Raw genomic sequence first — 19,519 nt, forward strand, 5'->3', positions numbered from 1 at the left:
TTTATTTTAAAAAAGAAAACCTTGGCTAGTACAACTCCAGACGTGAATCTGCTTTCAATTACTGAAAGTATTTCCACTTCAGTGGAAAAGGATCAAATCTTCAGCTACACCATCTTTAGGCAATGAATTTGATTACATTAAGCTTTAAGGCTGCGGACTGACTTGGTGACACAGCTGTGTGCTCGATGCGCACCGTTTGTTAGGTGTGCGGAGAAGGAGCTCGCGCTGGCAGTGAAAGGCAGGCGGGGATGCGGCCGCTCGCAGCAGCACCGCGCTCCCCCAGCACAGCACAGCACAGCACAGCTCGCCTTTCTTTCCTTCAGGTGCCTACACAAACGTCAAAGATCACGCTAAGCTCCAAACGAAGCACTGCACGGCTCCGTATGAATTCAGCCAGGCTGATTTTTTTTCTTTTCGTCGCGGTTTTGTTTGCATAATTTGCCCGGTGGTAAAGTTACGTTTTCCTTTAGAGACTTTTGAACCAGCGACACCCCCCCCCGCCCCCCCGCCAGAGCAGGTATCGGAGCCTCTGCGAGGCACAGGAATTAGAAACACTTCGTAGTTTGGGTTGGTTTTTTTTTTTTTTTTTTTCATTATATAAGAGTTAGCTCCAACAGGGAGACGCGACACCTCGGGTATAAATTACGGAAAAAAATAATACAAAAAATAAAATTATTAATAATAATAAAACACACTAATAAAAACTTCTCGCCTCCACCATCCCCGATCTCTAAAGCCGACCCCACCGCACCCGCGGCGAGCACTGGGGGAGAGGCGGCTCCGCTCCCGGCTCCGCACCGCTCCGCTCCCGGCGGGGCTGCCCGCGGAGCCGGGGAGGAGCCGGAGGAGCCCGAGCCGCCCCGCGCAGCCCCCCGCAGCCCCGCGCCCACCTCCGCCTCGGCTCCCTCCGCGCCGCTCCGCGCCGCCGCCCGGCCCCGTCTGTGGCGCCGCGCCCGGCGGAGCCCCGCTCGCCCGCGGCCCCGCGCCGCCGGCCGCCGCGATAGGCTGAGCCCGGCCGCCGCGACTCCCCGCCGGGGAGCGGGGGCTGGGCCTGGCGCCGCGTAACCCTTTCGCGGCCGGGGACGGCGACGCCGAAGGGGCCGGGGAGGGCTCCGGGGGGAGGCACGGAGAAGGGGGGGCCCGGCCCGAGCCCTACCCCCGGCCCCCGGCGCCGCCCGCGGAGCAGAAACTTGCCGAGGCGCAAACTTCCCCGCGGCGCCGCTCGCCGCAGCGAGGCGGGCGGGGAAGGAGACGGGGCCGACGCGCACCGGGGGGCGTCCGAGCCCCGCTACCCCCTAAAGGGGGACGGGGAGACCCCCCTCGGCCCGGGGCCGGACCGGGACCCCCGCCCGGGTGGCGGCAGAGCGGCCCTGGGGCCTGCCCCCCACCCCGCTCCACCTGCCCTTCAGCCCGAATGCACCCACACACACACCTCCGTCGCCCACTTTCTGAGTTTTTCCTCACACGCCACTTGACAAATTCAATAAATTGAATAAAATTAAAGCCTGCTCCTTGTGAAAGCCTCGGGGTTGCGGCCTGCTCGGACCGGGCGCAGAACCACATGCGGTGGTGCCCTGTGCGCGACGGCGGCCGCAGAAAGCTGTCAAGTATTAGGTACAAACCACGGCGCTCACTGTACTCACCCCTGATTTCCGAGGTGCTGCGGAGAGCCAGAGTGACTGGGTGGCTAGGAAATCTGCGGCTGCAAAGGCACGCGTTCGAAACAGAATATCCTACTTTCAGCTGGTAATCGAACTGAAGTTAGTGCCCCTATCGTCAGTGAAAGAATCGGGAAAAAAGAAGATTATTTATTACCCCCCCCCCCGCACAACACCCTTGAAAACATTTGCAGAAACGATATCCCCAACGTTACTCTCAACATCACCACACAAAGAACCTTTTTCTGGGTTGGCTTAGAAAGTACACTGGTACGCAGCAGTTCCCACAAAGCCTCTCAGATCAAGGTTTTTTCACCTCGGACCTCTGCTAATGCTGACTAGCCTTCACTCTCCTCACCCTAGCACAAAATCTGTCCCCAACACGGTCCAAGTGATCCCAGCAGCTACTCAGAAGCCACATTTTGCCAAAAACCGGTCGAGATATTGTTAATGACTACAAAATACCCCCAGGGAAAATAATACCTCTCCAGATTTATGTTTCAGCAATGTTATGTAGAACGCTGCAATGAAAGCGCATGTTTTTAGATGTATTATTCATAACAAATTTCATAATATTCAAAAAAAGCTTATACAATTAGGACTTCCACGTGCTCACTTGCAACTTCCAAGAGAAACACAAACTACACAGACTGAAACAGTATTATTCTGTGAAATGGGGGAAAATAATGAGCTAAGTAGCCAAGTCCTGATGATGGCAGTCTTGGCTGACAATGGGGAAAAATCCTAAAAAAATGCACAACAGCACTAACACTATGTTGAATTGAAGCTCTTCAGTCAGAGACACAACAGACTACATGCCCTTTGACTTAGCACAAAGGAGAAACTGTAATACAGTCACCGTTGACTTACACTTTGCTCAGACTTCAGGGGCTTGTGCTGAAAATTGGAAGCTTTTTGCAGTTCACGTTCTGGACAGACTCTCACATCTGTGAGAGCTGCAACACTGGCCAAGGAGAGAGGTACGAGATGAAATCACGAACGAACAGAGCCAGTTAAGGAAGCAAGTCTCTAGTAAGGCCACAGCAACACTCACGCTCTCTGTGGCTCTTCCAAGAGGTCCAGCTGTAATAAATGAGGTATTAGATCACAAAAATACTATTTTCCAAACTGCTTGAATGGAATACCTACAGATAAGCATTTTCTGTCATTAAAGAAATCTACTAAACAGGTAATTAATTCAGGCATATAGCCCTACAGATCTTGAAAGAAAGAGGAATGTGAACTCAATGCTTGGCGTCGGCTCATGCAGAAGTCTAAAGCCCATCTGAGAATCACATCCCTCAGCAGATGCCTGTACTTGCACCCCGATCCAAAAGACTGTTGGGGACTTGTGCAGGAAGCAGGACACGGGGTCTTCCAACAGTCAGATGCCATGCAGGCTTGAGGTACTTATAGCAATCCTTTTAAAATTAAAGCTGCCTTGTGACGACCAACCTTTACGTTATATACCATTTTCCTAAAAATATGTACAACCGTACATTCAATAGAATTGCAGCCTATCAAAAAAGCAGGATTCTGCCTCTGTTAATTAAGCCAGTGCCAACCTCCTTCCTTCACCTGGCTGTCCCTGATCTCCCCGTCCAGCAAGAGACTCAGATGTCTCTGCAGCAGATCCCCTTCTCTCCATTTTCAGCCTGCTGCAATGGAGGATGCTCCTTGTGCTGTGATTCCACCGTTCCACTAATGGCAGCACAAATCATTTATGGTATCTATTAACTGTGATACTAAAGGCATCTGGAACATAGGTTTCTGCTTAGAAAAACATTTATATGGAGGAGGCAACTGTGTGGGTGAAGCAAACTCCAGCACGGATATCGCACTTTATGCCAACGTTGCTCACGCCCAAACAGTAGAAAGATCAAACAACCTTGCGGTAGGTGGGGAGGAACAGCATACATGTTTCATTCACAGGAAGAAGAGAGAAACATTTTTATTTTGGAAGTAGTTTGGTCAGAAGGATTACTCCAGTAAATTATGGAGAGCATTAACCACTGAATTTGAACCCATTTTTAGTCTTTCTTTATTAATAACTCATTATAGTCCTTTTTCTTAATGTGGAATAAATTAGAGCCGTGTTAATCTGTGCAGCTATCTACAGGTACATTTATCACCACCACAGCCTCTTTGACTCTCCTGACTGGAAGCTGCATTTCACGGGCAACAGAGACTCATCCCCTGCTGAACTCAAGTCACAGTGGCCTTTTCAGGTCACTGGCAGGGTCACCTGAAAACTTACCTTTTTTTACAGGACTGAAAGGTACTGCACAGCTGGCCCTGACATATGTGAAAGAATTTCTCTTTCTCTCTCTCACTCTCTCTGTCATATTGCCACAATTTAGATCAGTGAGAATAACTGAGCTGGGGCCTTGCTGGTATAAAAGAAAGAGGAACTGCTAACAGGATGTTCTTTGTGGGAACTCAAAGCTTTTGGAACTGATTCCTCTTCCCCGATCCAGAAGAGCTCAAATTTTATGGCCTTCATAGCATGTTGCATAGTTCATATTTTTCCAGAGTGCATGAAAACTGGGGAGAATTGCGAATGTGGTTAGTTTCTGGAGGCAAGGCTTTGTTTTAGCTCTAAAATTGGCCGGCTTGTATTCGGCTGTGGAGGGAGAGTTACAGTAGCCTGGTCACCATGATTATTTTTATATTTGCATTTTAATCTGTCTCGGGTTTTGGGAATGTACAAGTAGTAACAGACAAGCAACCTCCCCCTCTGTTAAAGATGAGTACTATCACAGAGAGCCAAAATGTCAGCAATTACATCACTCCCAGCTGGCACCTGGGAAGGACCGGAGAGGTGCCACAGCAGCCACTCTGGGTAGCAGGCACTGGACTAGAGAATCCCAGACACGAGCAGCTGGGCTCCTTGCCCCGCACCTAACGATTCAGTCCTAACTAGGATCTTGTCTGAGCACTGGCACACCAAAGCAGAAAGCACTGTTACGCCCAGTTTAACATGGCAAATGGAGGCACAGAGCTGACTTGTCAATACTGCTAAAGCAGTATCCTGGGAGAGGGAAAACCTGATGCCAATCTTCCTGTCCTAATTGCTGAACCTTTCTTCTGCTCATCATCAAGTTAAAAATTTCAGCTATTTATCAACATTAATGATGACCAGTGACTTTTATTAAAAGGGAACAAGCACCTTTTTAGCCAAATACTAATTCGCCTATTTGAACAGTAGTAGCCTAAGTGCCCTGTGAAGACATCCTATCATGAATAGTTAATAAGCTTTGCAGCTACTTGTACTGAGACACTGCACGTACTGTACAGAAACACTATTCTCTGCATGTGCGCTACAAACAAGTATGGATGGCGGACCTACCTAGAAGCTGAAACTGCACAGTATCAGTACATCACTTTTGAGCCTGTTTTTCTTACAGCCCTACAAAAAGGAGGGCATTAAGCTATGGAATTTAAACACTGCCTAAGAGAAAGATTTTTTGTCAGATAAGGTATCATATATAACAGTGACATAGATTCTCACGTCTGTTGTACAAAACAGACTTAATCGAGTCAAATATCTGTAATTTAGTTTATATATAGTTTATAGTATATATATAGTATACATATATATATAGTATATATAGTTTATATATATTTACATATATAACATCCTACAGTTCTTAAGCACTTCAACAGTCCACTAAATGGACTAGATTTTTTTTCTTGCAAGTAAGATAAGCCATTAAGATGAGCCATTTTTCATGCAATAATGATCATGGTTTAAATGAGAACAGACTAAGATGATGATGAGGTCACAGATTCAGTGTTCGTACCTGAAAATAATAAACTTTTTTTTTTTAACCCTCTTAACACAGGAAAAGCCTAACCATTTGTTATAACCTCTCCCAAAAAAGTATTAAGGATTTTTGCAGTTTCAGATTTGCATTGCACTGAAAATACAAGTGGAAATTGCGAGTAAGTGGATGAAACTCAGATACAGCGGGAGTTACAGCAAAAATACAGTACTTTCACAAAATGGTCGAATCAATCGAGACACTTTTTTGAATGTAAGTGGGCAACCTGTGACTTTTTTCCTAAGAAGTAACATAAAACCACTCTGTGTATGTTAGCACTGTGATTTTGGAGAGCCGTACATGAATATAGTAAAGTAAATAATATTCCTCTGCTCTTTGAAAAATTTCCCAGTGAGCTCAACGCAGTATCTGGCAAGGTAAAAAATGCAAAATATTTTTTGTATAACACTACTTAGAATTTCACTATCTATCGGTACAATGCCCTGCTTAGAAGTCACTAAAAAATAATTCCCGTCATAAATAAAACTATGGGAAAATACAAATTTGCAATTATTATTCAAATCGAGTATCTTGAACTCAAAAAACTAAGTTATTGAAGACAAAGATACTGAATACTTTTCACATATATAGTTACAGTCACACATATAGTTTCAGTTACTTTCTCACCACCGTGTTTCTGGGTTCGAATGTTTAAAGTACCAGCCAGTCAGTAGACTACAGAGAAAAAGGGCACATATACTTTGAATGACTAATACAGTTTTTGGAAAACACACCGCATACATGCTTTCCTTATCTTAGAATACAGCTAAGTGATGATGAGGGGGAGATGTTCACAAAAATTCTGGGGGATTAGATGATATGTACCAATGAACCCTTCGAAAGAAATAGCTACCCTGGGAAAAAAAAAAAAGAAAAAAGAAAAAAGAGCCAAGTGGCTAATCTCACTTGTTTCAGAAAAACTGCTATGCAGAAGTAAGATGAAGCAATAAAAAGTAATGCTTTCAGGTCATTTTACCTAACCTTAAAAGACAACAGTATTTTAGGAAAAAAGTTTAAACCCTTCACTGAATTAAGAAAAATCCAAATATAATCCAAGCCTTAAACCTCTCTTCAAACTGGACTCACTGTGAATTTGGCTTCTCTTTTTATCTTGCGAGATGCACTTCAGTGCACTCCACAACCCTAAAGAGAAAACTATTACACACATAGTTGCAACACCTTCTCTCCTTAATTTTTCATTCTTCTTTCCTACTTTTTTTTTTTTTCCAGAGACCTCTATCAGCAGCTGCTACTCACTGGCTTTCATCTGGAAAAGAAGGCAAAGAAACAGTTGCTTGCACAGCTAATGCTCCGAACTGGAGCCCGAGTGTCTAATCTTCATAATAAGCAGCTTCCAAGTGACGAAGTTCTGATTTACGTTTAATATTTGAGTCCACAGCTCTAAATCCGTCTGGATTACGGGATTATCATTATTTTTATTTAAAAATTTACACTTTTGATAGAAAGAAGAAGGGGAATATATTCCTTGCAAATGAAAGAGACAAAAGGAGTAACTCCAAAGAAGATCAATTTGGCATGTAAACACATGACATACAGGACCTCTCATAACAAACACGGTAGGTGCAGGCTGTTTGAAACAATCTATTTAGAGTAAAATAGTTCTGTATAGAGGTCTGACAAAGAGAATTGGCTTTTGTGAAAAAAATACCATATCGTAAATCTCTGAGAATTGGTAAAGACCACCAACAGAGCAATCCTATCAGTGTAAGAGAACAAAGAAAAAAACACTTTATTCTTGCTAATGATGAGGCTGGCATCTCATACCTCCAGAAAGTTTAACTTTAAAGTATTCCGATCATCTCATTAAAAAAAAGTTCAAGGTACTTCTCCAAAATGAATCTTTATAAAGGTGTTTTTAAAAGAGACACACACACACACAAGATCAATGTCCTTGTGATTCCCACAGAAAATATTTCACATATTTCTTGGAACAAGCATTATACTGATCATAACAGAAACTATGTGGTTGGGATTGTGTGTTCAGCTGCTGCTGTCCTTCATCTTGTATTCTGCCTTTTTAGTAAAGTGTAGATAACGGAAAAATCACTATCATTTTGGTTAGAAATTTCCTTTTTTTCTAAGTAAAAAGAAGCTGTTTCTTTTCTCCTAATTACAGCTTATTCTCCCTCCTCTTACACTATAACTAAGAAGAAAAAAAAAAAAAGAAAAAACCCAAAACAACCAACTGAATGACCAGAGCAAATTTTCTTCTTACACAGTTCATTCTCTGGCAAGATCAGAAAAAAGTTTCATCCTTTGAGTATGTCTGTCAAACAGATTTCTAACATACATTTTGAGAGCATTCATCTAAGAGTACTATATCTGCACTTGTGTATGCTTGTATGACATTTATTGCCTTGGAAAGGTGGCGTAAAAAATATTTCACACTATTCTGATGTCTGGTCTGAGCCACATCCCTGCAAGTAGTATATATATATATATATATATATATATATATATATATATATATATGAAATGGTTATAAAAACTATATGTTTAAAATAAATGTTTTCCAAAACATTAGGTTCGATGCTAATTGCAAAAAAAGAAAAAAAAGTCATTGCAGGCTGCTAACGTGATACCTTATTCCCTTATCCTGAAAAATAAATAAATAAAGAGAAGGTGTTTATAAACCATAAGAATAGGTTTTCTATACACTTTATATACAGTCACCATAAGAATAGGTTTTCTATACACTTTATATACAGTCAGAACTGCCCGCATTAACAAACTTCCCTCCTGTGGTGTGTTCCAGGCAGATGATGAATGCCTGGTGATAGGTGGGCTGTTAGGCACAAAACTGAGTGCTGTAGTGCATCTAGAATTGCATTTATGGCACACCTTGAGTTGATTTGTTAGATATTAATTCTCCTAGACAGCAAGTGATCATTTTCCACATTCACCCAACAGTCTTACCATTTGCCAACATGCCCAACTGCTAGTAAAATAACACGAGCAGATGTGACAAATTCATAAATAGAGTGTAGACACTCTGAAGAACTTAAGGTTACCATTTACTTAAAAGGGGAGGAAGGAGAAGAACATCTCTCTTCCTTCCTTTTATCCATAATTCATGAGTTTTTGATGCACTTGCCACGTTTCAGTGAGCCTGTTCACCTTGTACTCACACGCAGAGCCAGGCCTCTGTACTGCAGGTCTTACACCCACCACTTGAGCTCAACTTATTTCAAGCAAGGCTAACCATCACATATCTCCAGAATACGATATATTACACAGACTTTATCACACGTAATAGTCCCTAGTCCTTCTTCCCACTGCCATGTCCCAGTACTCCATTTATTTGCTCAGCACTCTGGTGCACGGATGTCAGACTGCCACAGACCTACCTGTGTAAAACAGCTCCAGAAATCACCGAGTTCAGTTCTGTTGTTCATTTGCTGTTTTCACAGCAGCCAACTTCATCACTGTCATTTCCTAATTCCATCATCTAAATGATTTCACTAACAACACATTTCAGTAAAGCCTTTCTCACAAGCACTGCCAGCTTTGCAAGCTCTGGTATTATCTGCCAACAGAAGGAACTCAAAGGCTGGCTGAATTCTCTCATACAAGAGTCCTTAAAATGTGAGCAAGTGCTTGGACATTGGGCATAAATGCTATACACTAAATACAGCATGTATACATCGAGGACACAGAGAAAAGCTGGTGGCATGACACAGAAGATTTTAGAGTGATGATGAATCAGCACAAGTCATGGGCAAGTTAATTTTCCTCCTCTTCTTCCTACCTACCATGTGCTTACACTTTAAGAGCAAAGCATGTAAAATGAAAACCTAAATGAAAACCTAGGTGGAAGAGTGCAGCCACATTTAGTACTTAAAATGCTGTGTGACTGGAACAATTCTGAGGCCTCAGAAATCTGTGATGTTCAGAGTCAAGCCTGCTGGAGAAGGATTCAAGGCAAAATGCAGCTTTTATTGCTAATGTCCTGAAGTTAATCAAATTTATGGAAGTTGTCCTCAAAATAGGTTAAAAGGTATATTGGAATATTATCCGCAATATTGGTAAAGATACAGCATTACCAGTGTGTCAAGGAGTTTATTCTGCCTTCTGCAGCAGTTTTGTGAAATGTGCCCCTGCACGCACACAGCTTCCTGTGGCTTCCCCCTGCCATCCATTACACTGCAGCAAGCATCATCTAAGCCCCTGGAAGTTCCCATACATCGAGATTACTCTTCCCTCTTTCCCATTTGCTGGCGATGCTTGTGCTGCTTTAGAGTTCCAATACTCAGCTCAAAGCATTTAGGTGGCACTGTGTTGAAGTGGGCTCAAAACAGTAGAAAGGTATGGAAAGCAGCTTGTTGTTAAAATCGCATGGAAAATGTATCCAACAAAATATGAATTTTATTACAAGAAAGATCTCAATTCCACATTTAACGTGCCCAATCCACATCTGGTGAACAACAGATGTGAACAGATTCACATCTACGTGTCCATCACCCAGTATCCCAAATGCTGTTTCCTGTAGTGAGGATGACCTACACATGCAACGCAGTCATCTAGCCAGGCAAAGGCAGTGACTGTCGAAAGGTGAGCTTCAGGAACTGCAACTCTGCAAAGGACTTAGTGCACAGAGAGTTCATCTGGTTGTGGTTCTCAGGCCTCCCCTGAAAGGAAAGGATTCTGACGCTGTCCCTGGCACAGGGGAACTAGATGGAGGGTGCTCAGGCATATAACTGTACGAGTTCAATACCATACCTCAACTATTATAATCTAAATCTTGGCAGAAGAATTCATGAGCTGAAGTCAATCAGTATTCTTTGCTTTTTTGATTACAGTCATGCTAGCAGCCACTGTGAGGGTCACATTGCTATTTAAAACTCTCCTGCACCAAAGTAAACAGACCAGACACTGACTGATATCCTGCACTTTGCTGAGGCAGAAACAGTTTCAAAGAGGAGAAAAAAAACACACACCACCATGGGCAAAGGCAAAACCGCTTCAGAGAGAATTTTGCTCCAGGTTTTCTAAATCTTACCATCTATATTTGATTCTTGCAAATCCTCCAATTAATCGGGATGCTTTCACTATCAAAACAGTGAGATTTTTACCTTGAGTATTCAGAGAGAGTTGAAGTTGGATGTTCTTCTTCACTGCAAATTTTTGCATGCTGATTAAACAGGCTGAAAACACGTCCCACTGCAGGGGAACAAGGTAGTACTAGTGGAAACAGAGTACTCTAAAAGGATACAAAAACATACAAGAGAAAATGTAGCATACCAGCCTCCTGAAAATCTGAGGCACTTAGTGATGAATGTGTAACTCCCCCTAATGGAGGCAGATTTGAATTTATCTTAAAAGAAAACATCGGCAACTTAAAATCCTAATGCTCAAAATAATAATAGCGTCGTATTACTTTCTCCTTTTTAAGGAATCTTTTAAAGTATGCATCAGTGATTTACAGTAAACATTGAACCATTGACAGTACAAAATCATTCTTTTCTAAGTGAATTTTATTACATACAGAAAAATCCTAAATATTTGTGCATTTCAGCATAGTTATACAGTATGCACTTGGTAACCATTAAAACTCCCTCAAATTATCCTCTGTCAATCACTTCAACTTCTGTTTTAGCTAAACGTTTTCCTGTTTCTTAAAAAGTCAGCAATTTGGTATAAAAATGACAGTGACAGGCTGCAGTGGTTTTGGTTGTGTGGTATAAAGAAATGCTTCTTATGTGCACAGCTGCTTGTAATGAATGCAGCATGTCTGAGGTCTGGTCTTGGACGGCTTCCTACATTTCAGACTCCAGTTTCCTTGGCAAGTTTTCTGGGACCATATTATCTATATGTCCCAGTAGTTTAGCCAAAACTTTTCAATACGAGAATTTGGCACTGTGTATCAATGGAATGGGTTTCCGAAGTCTCTCCTCCCATAGTTACAGCTTCTTAGGAATTTTTGCCCTAACTCTATTCCAACAACAAATAATGAAATACAAAAAAAAAAAACCACTCCATTTTTCTACTACATAACCCCCTTGTAAGATATGACAATTCTGTTTTTATATAATAGAATAACTAGCCATGAAAGATGCCAGATTGGCATCAGAGACTAAAATTACATTTGTCCCCAGTTCAGCTGCAATAGCAGCAGCAGCAATACAGTGGTTTTCAGAGCTCTCAAATTTGAGCTGCTCTAACTTCTGGGGTAAGTGAATTGCTCTGGACTTTGTTCCACTGAGACTCCTGATAAGCCTGGACGTTGCTATAATTGGTTCGGTGATGCTGTAACTAAGCGTTATAAGGAGGACTGTGATTAAACACTGGATTTTGCACAGGTCACCGCTCAAGTACTCCCCACCCATTTTCAAGCCAGGGAGGCATTTAACCTCTCTCCTCGTTGTGGTGAAAACCTCTTCATCTCACTCCACTACCAAAGCTTGTCTTTATCCAAATACACTGATACACACATATTCTCCTAATACAGAGAAAATACAAAAAGAGAAGCAATTTAGAATGAAGTTATGGATATAATCCCAAATGACTTCTAGGTTTTGATTATTTATTGGAAATTAAGTTTAGGAAATTTGGTGCTAAAGAGTTCTTTCCTTCAGGTTTTTGATTTAAATGTGACCTTATATGTTTTCTCTTTTTCTTTACAGGAAGTAGTTTCTAGCAAAACATGCTCTTAAATAAGACTTACCCCGCTGTCAAATTCTACTCTGTAGTGCCAGCACAATCAGTTTAAAAAAAAAAATCACCAAAACCACAGATGAATCTGTATTTAAAATAATTATATTGTAAGGCAAAAATAGACAAGTTCTTGTATACAAGGAAACACAAAAATAAGCTCATAAGCAAGAAGGACATGGATAAAATAGGTCTACCAGCACCACTTAAGCTACAAGCATACAGAAATATTTCTAATATCATGTAAATATGTGGAAAGTTAAAAACAAACTAATTAAAAACAAAGATATGTGTTACAAAACAGGAAATAAAGGAGACCATCTCAAGGAGATCTAGAACTATACACCAAGTAGCATAAGCTAGAAATCACGAAGCAGTGCCTGACAGAGTAACAGAAGAGAAATACGAGCAACAACTAAGAAAGTATGTAAGAAAGTTTAAACTTTCCCAAATATTTTGCTGCCTGGGAATTTCACTTACTTTATTTTTAAACGGAGCTAAAGCTAAATACGAATACCTGTATACAAAGACAGGAAATTTTGGCAATGCTTAATCTTAGCCTGCCTTATTTCATGTAATTACAAGAAGTCTTTATCAATAATCCTGTGACAATCCTTTTTTTTTTTTTTTCCCCTCCCACATACCTCAGGAGACTCTGCACTAATGTATTTAACCAAGAATCAGTCTAACCATGGTTATGAGCGTTGAAACAAGGATTTTCATATCTGTCTGATCTGGACAGTGAAACTGCCGGGCAGGCCATGATAGAGATTTCCCTTCCAAGTTCCTTCTCTCCCTTAACGGCAAGTATTACTGAGATTTGTTTTATATGTTTGACAGAAAGTAAATTACTTAGATATAAGAGATCCTCCAAAGATTTGTGATCCTTGTGCAAGAGGTTAATGTGAGTCAGGGAACATCAGGGTTTAGGATATATAAGTAATACAAATGCCGTCAGTCATTGTCTTAAGATGATAGCACAATTTTATTTGTTGGACTTCCTTGAAAAAAATTTTTTATTATTACTTCTGGGATTGCAGTTCAACTCCAGTACACAACCCTACTGATGCTGTGTAGTGCCTGAAAATATGTTTTAGTATGTAGCTGATTGTTTAAAACCACCACTCACAATTCAGTACTACTTGATGCAGCAGCAGTCTCGAATTGTGGGAGACATAAGAGAACAAATGAATAGTTTTCCCTTTTTCTTTGTTTGAAGAAAGAAACCTCTTTCCCCCCTGCAGCTCCAAATCCTAGCATCCACACTGTATAAAGTATGAAAGAAAAGGCACGAACATACATAATTAAAATGTTTAAACTCCGCAAAGCACTGCACCAGAATGTGTGTCTTCAGATAACAAAACCAATCTCATAGCCTATTTACAACATATACAAAGTCACAGGCTTAAACAATGGCTATATGATAATATGCACCGCACAGCACTAAACTGATGGGCTCCACAAAATCATATACGTTGCCTCCTTAAAATACTTCCACGGTGATGGGTGTAGAAACACATAAGGGATTTGGTGCCTCCAGCTTAACAGACACTGAACTGGAGAGAGTCCAGTGGAGAGCCACCAGGGGAGAACCTGACACAGGAAGAAAGTTGAACGGAAAGGGGCCTGTGCAGCTTGGGGAAGAGAAGGCTCAGGGGACGCTAATCACAGTGCCTACAAAGTGGTGATACAGAAGATGGAGTGACTCTCTCCACAGGGGTGTATGTCGACAGGATGAGAGGCAGCAAGCCCAAGCTGCTGCCAAGAAAATTTTGTCTGGATATTAAGAAACACTTCACTACGAGAACAATTAAAAAATAGACTAAGTTGCCAAAGAAGTTAAGTTGCCAAAGAAGTGGGGGGATCTCCCTTGATGGAAATTATTTCAACCCTGGCTTGATACAGCCATGGATAATTGAAGGCTAAGACCCACCTTTCTACAGAAGGTTGGATCTGGTGAGCTGCAAGGATCCCTTTATGCCCTGGCCTCATGTAATTCTTTATTCCTAGTTTCCTGTAGTCTAGGAAACACCTCCGAGCTGAAACACCATTTCTCATCCTCAAATTACCATTTGTTCCTAAATTATCTTGCCAAACAAAATACCACCCCATAATTGGAGAAAAAAAAAAAAAAGAGGAAAGAGTTCAGTCATATTGCTATGAATATTCTTACTTCTTTACCTACATACTTTCTTTTAAACACATTTTTCTTTTAAACACATTCTTGTGGTGGTCAAGTGATCCCAGAAATGGAAACTGATCTGCAAGGTTATTTAAGATAGGGCTTGTTAACAACCCTATTGTATTCGTGCTTAGAGTTGCAAAATCAAATCAAATCTAGTTGTGAACCAGCAATCTAAATGCAGATACACTTACAGAACATCCTAGATTCACCTAGACCTCTTTCCTTATGCTTTGCTAAGTTTCCAGTGAAAACTGGTAATTTCAGTGAAGCATATGGACTGTAGTAATCTGAATGTTCATTTTATATATATAAAATGTTGTACAGTAACAGTGCACTTCTTGATGGGTAAACCCAGATTTCCAGTGAATATCATGGGAAACAAGGTGAAAAACGGTGCATATAGAGCTACATATCTAGAGAACTAATGACATAGAGCATGATTAGCTGATATAAACAGCTCAGTGAAATGCAGCATAACTATCTCTCTCAGCTGTACCAGTTTCCTAGCACATATAGGTATGCAGAATATGGAAAGACTGTTTACTTCACAGTACTGTGAAAGCTCATAGACAAATGTGTCTAACTGCAAACATTCCTACTGTCTTTAAGTCACATTCAGCTACAAATACACACTTAAACATACACATATATATAACTATATCTTTATTCTCTTACTTTAAGAGTACCTATACATAACCAAGCTTGAAAGGAACTCTATTTGCTTTGAAAGAATGCTCGAATTCCTTTTCCCACTGAATTACATAATCTTTTCTCTACTGCTATGGGAAATCTACTTGCAGCAATTCCTTAACATGAGAAAAGCCCTCCCACATGAAAACATGTAAATGATAGGGCTGTATAAACTCACAGGAAGGGCAGAAAGGCTTCTGTAGGTATAGTGGGTCCAACCTCAAGCAGAGCTAAGTGCATTGAGGATGCTGGGAAAATAGCAAGGTGATACAGTCATGTTGGGCATCCTAGAGCAATTGCCTGCTGAGCTCAGAGGGTGAGCTTTGCTTTTTCTGTTTTCCATCCTAAGTGCTTCATTATGAGGTAAGGAGGTTCCAAGCTCACCCCAAGCCTTCATGTGGTGCCCGGACCAACTCACAGGGCCTTACCAGTGTGGAGCCCCTGGTACCAATGATAAAACAGCTGTACAAGTAACAACCATGCATCCCTTTGATACTTTCACAGAAAACAAAATGTATTGAGCAATAACAACATTTAACTTTGAAATAATAACAGGAAAGGTTGTATTTTTAGTACTGTCTTAATTCATTGATTTGTTACTTATAATAGACCAGAGTAAAAAATGTCATCACTTTTTATATTACTAACTTTGAAATTATGGATTTTGTATTTATTAACTTGGAATTTCAGTCTTAAGATAGATGGAGGCATTCTCAAGAATACAGAGCTAGAACATTCTGTTTTTCAACTGTAAAACCTGTGGTGGTGTCAAAACTTCAGGAAAAGGTAAGAATGCTTTCAGATGAAATACAGATAATTCCTGTAGCTTGAAAAAATAGCAGAAAAGAAATAGTTTTTAACATTATTTCTTCAGTAACACTCTGGATAGTAAGTGGCTATTATCTTTTGGAGAGTAAGTGGCTATTGTAAGAACATGACTCGGAGCACATCCCAGTAAACTTCACGGATCCACCAGTACAATTGTTTGAAAAGAGCTTAGCAAAGGACAGGCTTACTTTTCACTGCATACACTATTTGTTCTCAGTTATAAAGTAACATTACCATTTTAACACAGTATTGTCCATTAATTTCTAAACCTGGGCCTGCAATTCAACGTACCCCAGCACAATTACCAACAGTTCTCCCTCCTTACTCAAATTTGTGATGAACTATGAAGAAAAGAAAGCGACTTTTATCAATCTCATCACAAAACGCAGGGCTGCTTTCAAGTGAGGCTGCACTGACTCACCACTCTTCAATATGGGATGATTAACATACAGGATGAATTTACCTCATCTCTAAAATGGGTGTTCCAATAGCTGCCTAAGCACAAGGAGGTGCTGGTCCTGAAAGCTGTAAACTACACACGTAAGTATTAAAAGCTAAACCTAGAAAGCCTTAATAGGAAGTTGAAATCATACCTTCCTTTCTGAATAACAGTCCTTTCTGAATAACCAGAAAGCTGTCCATACTTCTGGCAGCCTGATCTTGAAGGCATCTGGACCCTGTGCTCCAAGCAATATACTGGATCTGTCTGGATAAGCAGCAGAACAATATTCTCTGGGTATTAACTAGGCTGAAGTCACTCTATGGCTTCAAAATCATAACTGCTCCCAGAATAAACAAGCTAACAGAATGAGCTGCTTTTCCTCCAATCTGTCCTGACACCATCAGATCTACTCGACGCAGATCCCATGCGTTGCTCACACATATGGGAGAGACTGGGTTGTTTGACAGCAAGCCCACTCAGCTGGGAGCCCGCATGGACATCAGCAATGCTAAGAAAGCTTGTGGAAACAAGGGTGTCATTCTGAAGTATCTGAAAGACGGCTAAGCAGACACAAAAGAGAATCGTTAAAGGAAACAGGCGAGAGACACTCGGAGCAGGAACAACTTACGTCAGACATAGCTGCCACGCTGCCTCCTGTTTAATGGCACTTACCTGCCTGATCCAAGAACCAGATCAAAACTGTAAGATCTGCCTGTTCTAACTTGAGACCTGGTTTCTGAAGCCTGAGAAAATACAGGTGGAACAAATAAGCGAGCAGACAGTGAATTCCTGCTACAGCTTGTGCCTTCTTATGAAAGGACGGTCAACTATGAATGTGCAGCAGCACAATGAGCCGTGCCTACTACGGGAGGGAGTGCCCCTGTACTGGGGGCACTACTGGGCTTTGAAATACATTTACATTTAGTTTTAAACTAGATATTTTAAGTGGTTAATTATTTACATAAAGTCCTACTTGCAGTTCAAAATTTTGCTTTTGTATTTCTTCCTTTCTCTGTCTCACAAACAATTATTAATCGAAATACAAATTGTGATGAGTGATGAGGAAGTATAACTGAGCACCAATTAGATGATGTAAAACCAAAGCAGACACTTCCACATTCCTCAGTAAGCTCTGAGCAGTTTCGTATTACAGCCGTGCCAGTGTAACAGCTAGTGGCTGCCAAAGGGGGAGGCCCCACTTCCCACCCCTTCAAGCCATGGATTCCTGCCTGCCTGCCTCCTCTCCCCTCCCTTCTTCTGTTAGCTCAGGCTGTGCAGCTGCAGGGTGAGTTCACTCAGCCGGCTGATAATAGGAGGGGATTTTTTGCAGGGCTAGGGTATAGTTCCATTAAAGCTGACACTAAAATATTTGGTGCTGCTGCAGGTATGGCCATCTTCTCCAAAGCCCTGCCTTCCATGTTGCGTCATCCGTGTTGTTCATCTGAGTCTGCAGGAAGCAAGTTCAAACTACTAAACTTTCAGGAACCTATCCAAAGAAACAGGGAGAGAAAGAGTGGGGAATTAGCCTCTGCTGGCTCAGCACCCCCAACTAGCTCATCAAGGAATTGGATGAAAGCCTGCACCAATAATACAAAAGAGTAACAGCCACCACGTGCAAGGCATGATTAAGGAAGTACCAGAGCAGCATACACTAGCATCAACCATCACCCCCGGACCATCCAGTAACATGCTCTGTGTCTCTGTAACGCCTGTCTGCAAAAGAAATGGTCAATGCATCCAGCTGGAGGCAAGTGGGATGGGCCCATCCCCTTCTGATGCAGCTAAATATTGGATTGGCTTAACTATATCAGATTTACTCTCATCCTTAAAAATAAACCGTATTTTCTATTATAATAATTGAAACTTAGGGAATAATAGTTGTATCAATAGATCAAGATATTTTTTCTTTAGTCTTCTGAAGCAAAGATTTGGTATGTTTGTCTTTCAGTGGGAGAAAGGTATGAAAAAGAAATATTAAACAAATATTAAACAATAAAAATATTATTATCAATAAAATAAATAATAAATATTAAATAATATGTAAATAAATATTTATACATAATAAATACATAATATATAAAATAATAAATAATAAATACATAATATATAAAATAATAAAATAATAAAAATTATTAAACAATATTAAACAAACAATAATATAAATATTATTATTTAATATTAAATATTAAATATTTGTTGGAAAAAGCCAGTAGCATTGTTTTTTTTTTCCTAATGAGTTCATATTTATTTATTCAATCATTTTATAACCATTTGATAATTACTGAAATCATGATTTAATAACCCCTGCGTCTGGCACAAGAGTTAAATCCCATAAATAGCTCAAAAATCAGTGATTTAAAAGAAATATTAAATTGAACTAAAACAATCCTGAGACAGCTAGATCATGAAAAATTGTTCAAGTCAGACCATTTTAAGGTTAGAGCTCTATTACAGGTAACAAAAAAGATCATAGAGAAAAAAAGATTAATACAGCGAGTACCTAGTCCTTTTTACTCATTTCACTATTACTGTAAGGCCACCATTTTGCAGATGGTCAGAAATACCACAATCCTCCCATTGCAAAAGGTTTTACATCAATTATTCTAACTATGCCTTTAATAGAACAGCCTACAGACAGCAGCTGGAAATAAAGTAGACATTATAAAAGAAGTTTCCTAGGATCTTTCTTCAGAAAGGTTTTTAAAATAAAGATTGTAATTCTAACATGACGAACCTGCTACAGTCTGTAGTCTTGCATGTTACAAATGGAAGTCAGACTCAGAGGTATCACTGCAAGCGCACTGTTGGCTTCAGTGGTTAATTAGTCTTGATGCTAAGAAACGCCACTGAATGTTAAATGTTAATGGGAAAATTCACATAAATGATTCCTGTATCATTCATTCAGTTATTTCGCCTGAAAAAGTCAGCCCTGTATAGTTGAAATTATACTTGATCAATATTTATAAAGCATAGGGAAATGATCATGACTTACTTTCATTTCTTTAAAAATTTTCAAGTGTTAGACAACTTAGTCAACAAGTTAGTAAACACTGACAACTAGAAGAGCTCTTCATCCAGTTTTTAAAATATTTTTGATGGAAGTTGTATTGGGTTTACATGGCAAGGGTTTGGTAGCAGGGGGCCTCAGGGGTGGCCTCTGTGTTTACTATAAAAGTAACTACACAGTTTACTACACAGTTTACTATAAAATGGTGTTAGT

General features: G+C 40.6%; 1 protein-coding gene across 5 annotated transcripts in view; it reads right to left on the bottom strand.

Annotated features, from left to right (window-relative positions):
- The window catches only part of TENM3 (teneurin transmembrane protein 3), a 420,747-nt gene that overhangs the window by 239,556 nt on the left and 161,672 nt on the right, over positions 1-19,519 (bottom strand). For 2 of the 5 annotated variants that reach the window (XM_050710512.1, XM_050710511.1), the window contains exon 1: positions 891-970. The exons of the other annotated variants lie outside the window; for them this stretch is intronic. The gene's annotated coding sequence lies outside the window, so the exon portion shown is untranslated. Of the gene's footprint in view, positions 1-890; positions 971-19,519 lie in introns of those variants that run through there. 5 annotated transcript variants of the gene reach the window in all.

The sequence above is a fragment of the Cygnus atratus genome, chromosome 4 (genome assembly GCF_013377495.2).
Source record: "Cygnus atratus isolate AKBS03 ecotype Queensland, Australia chromosome 4, CAtr_DNAZoo_HiC_assembly, whole genome shotgun sequence".
NCBI lineage: Eukaryota > Metazoa > Chordata > Aves > Anseriformes > Anatidae > Cygnus > Cygnus atratus.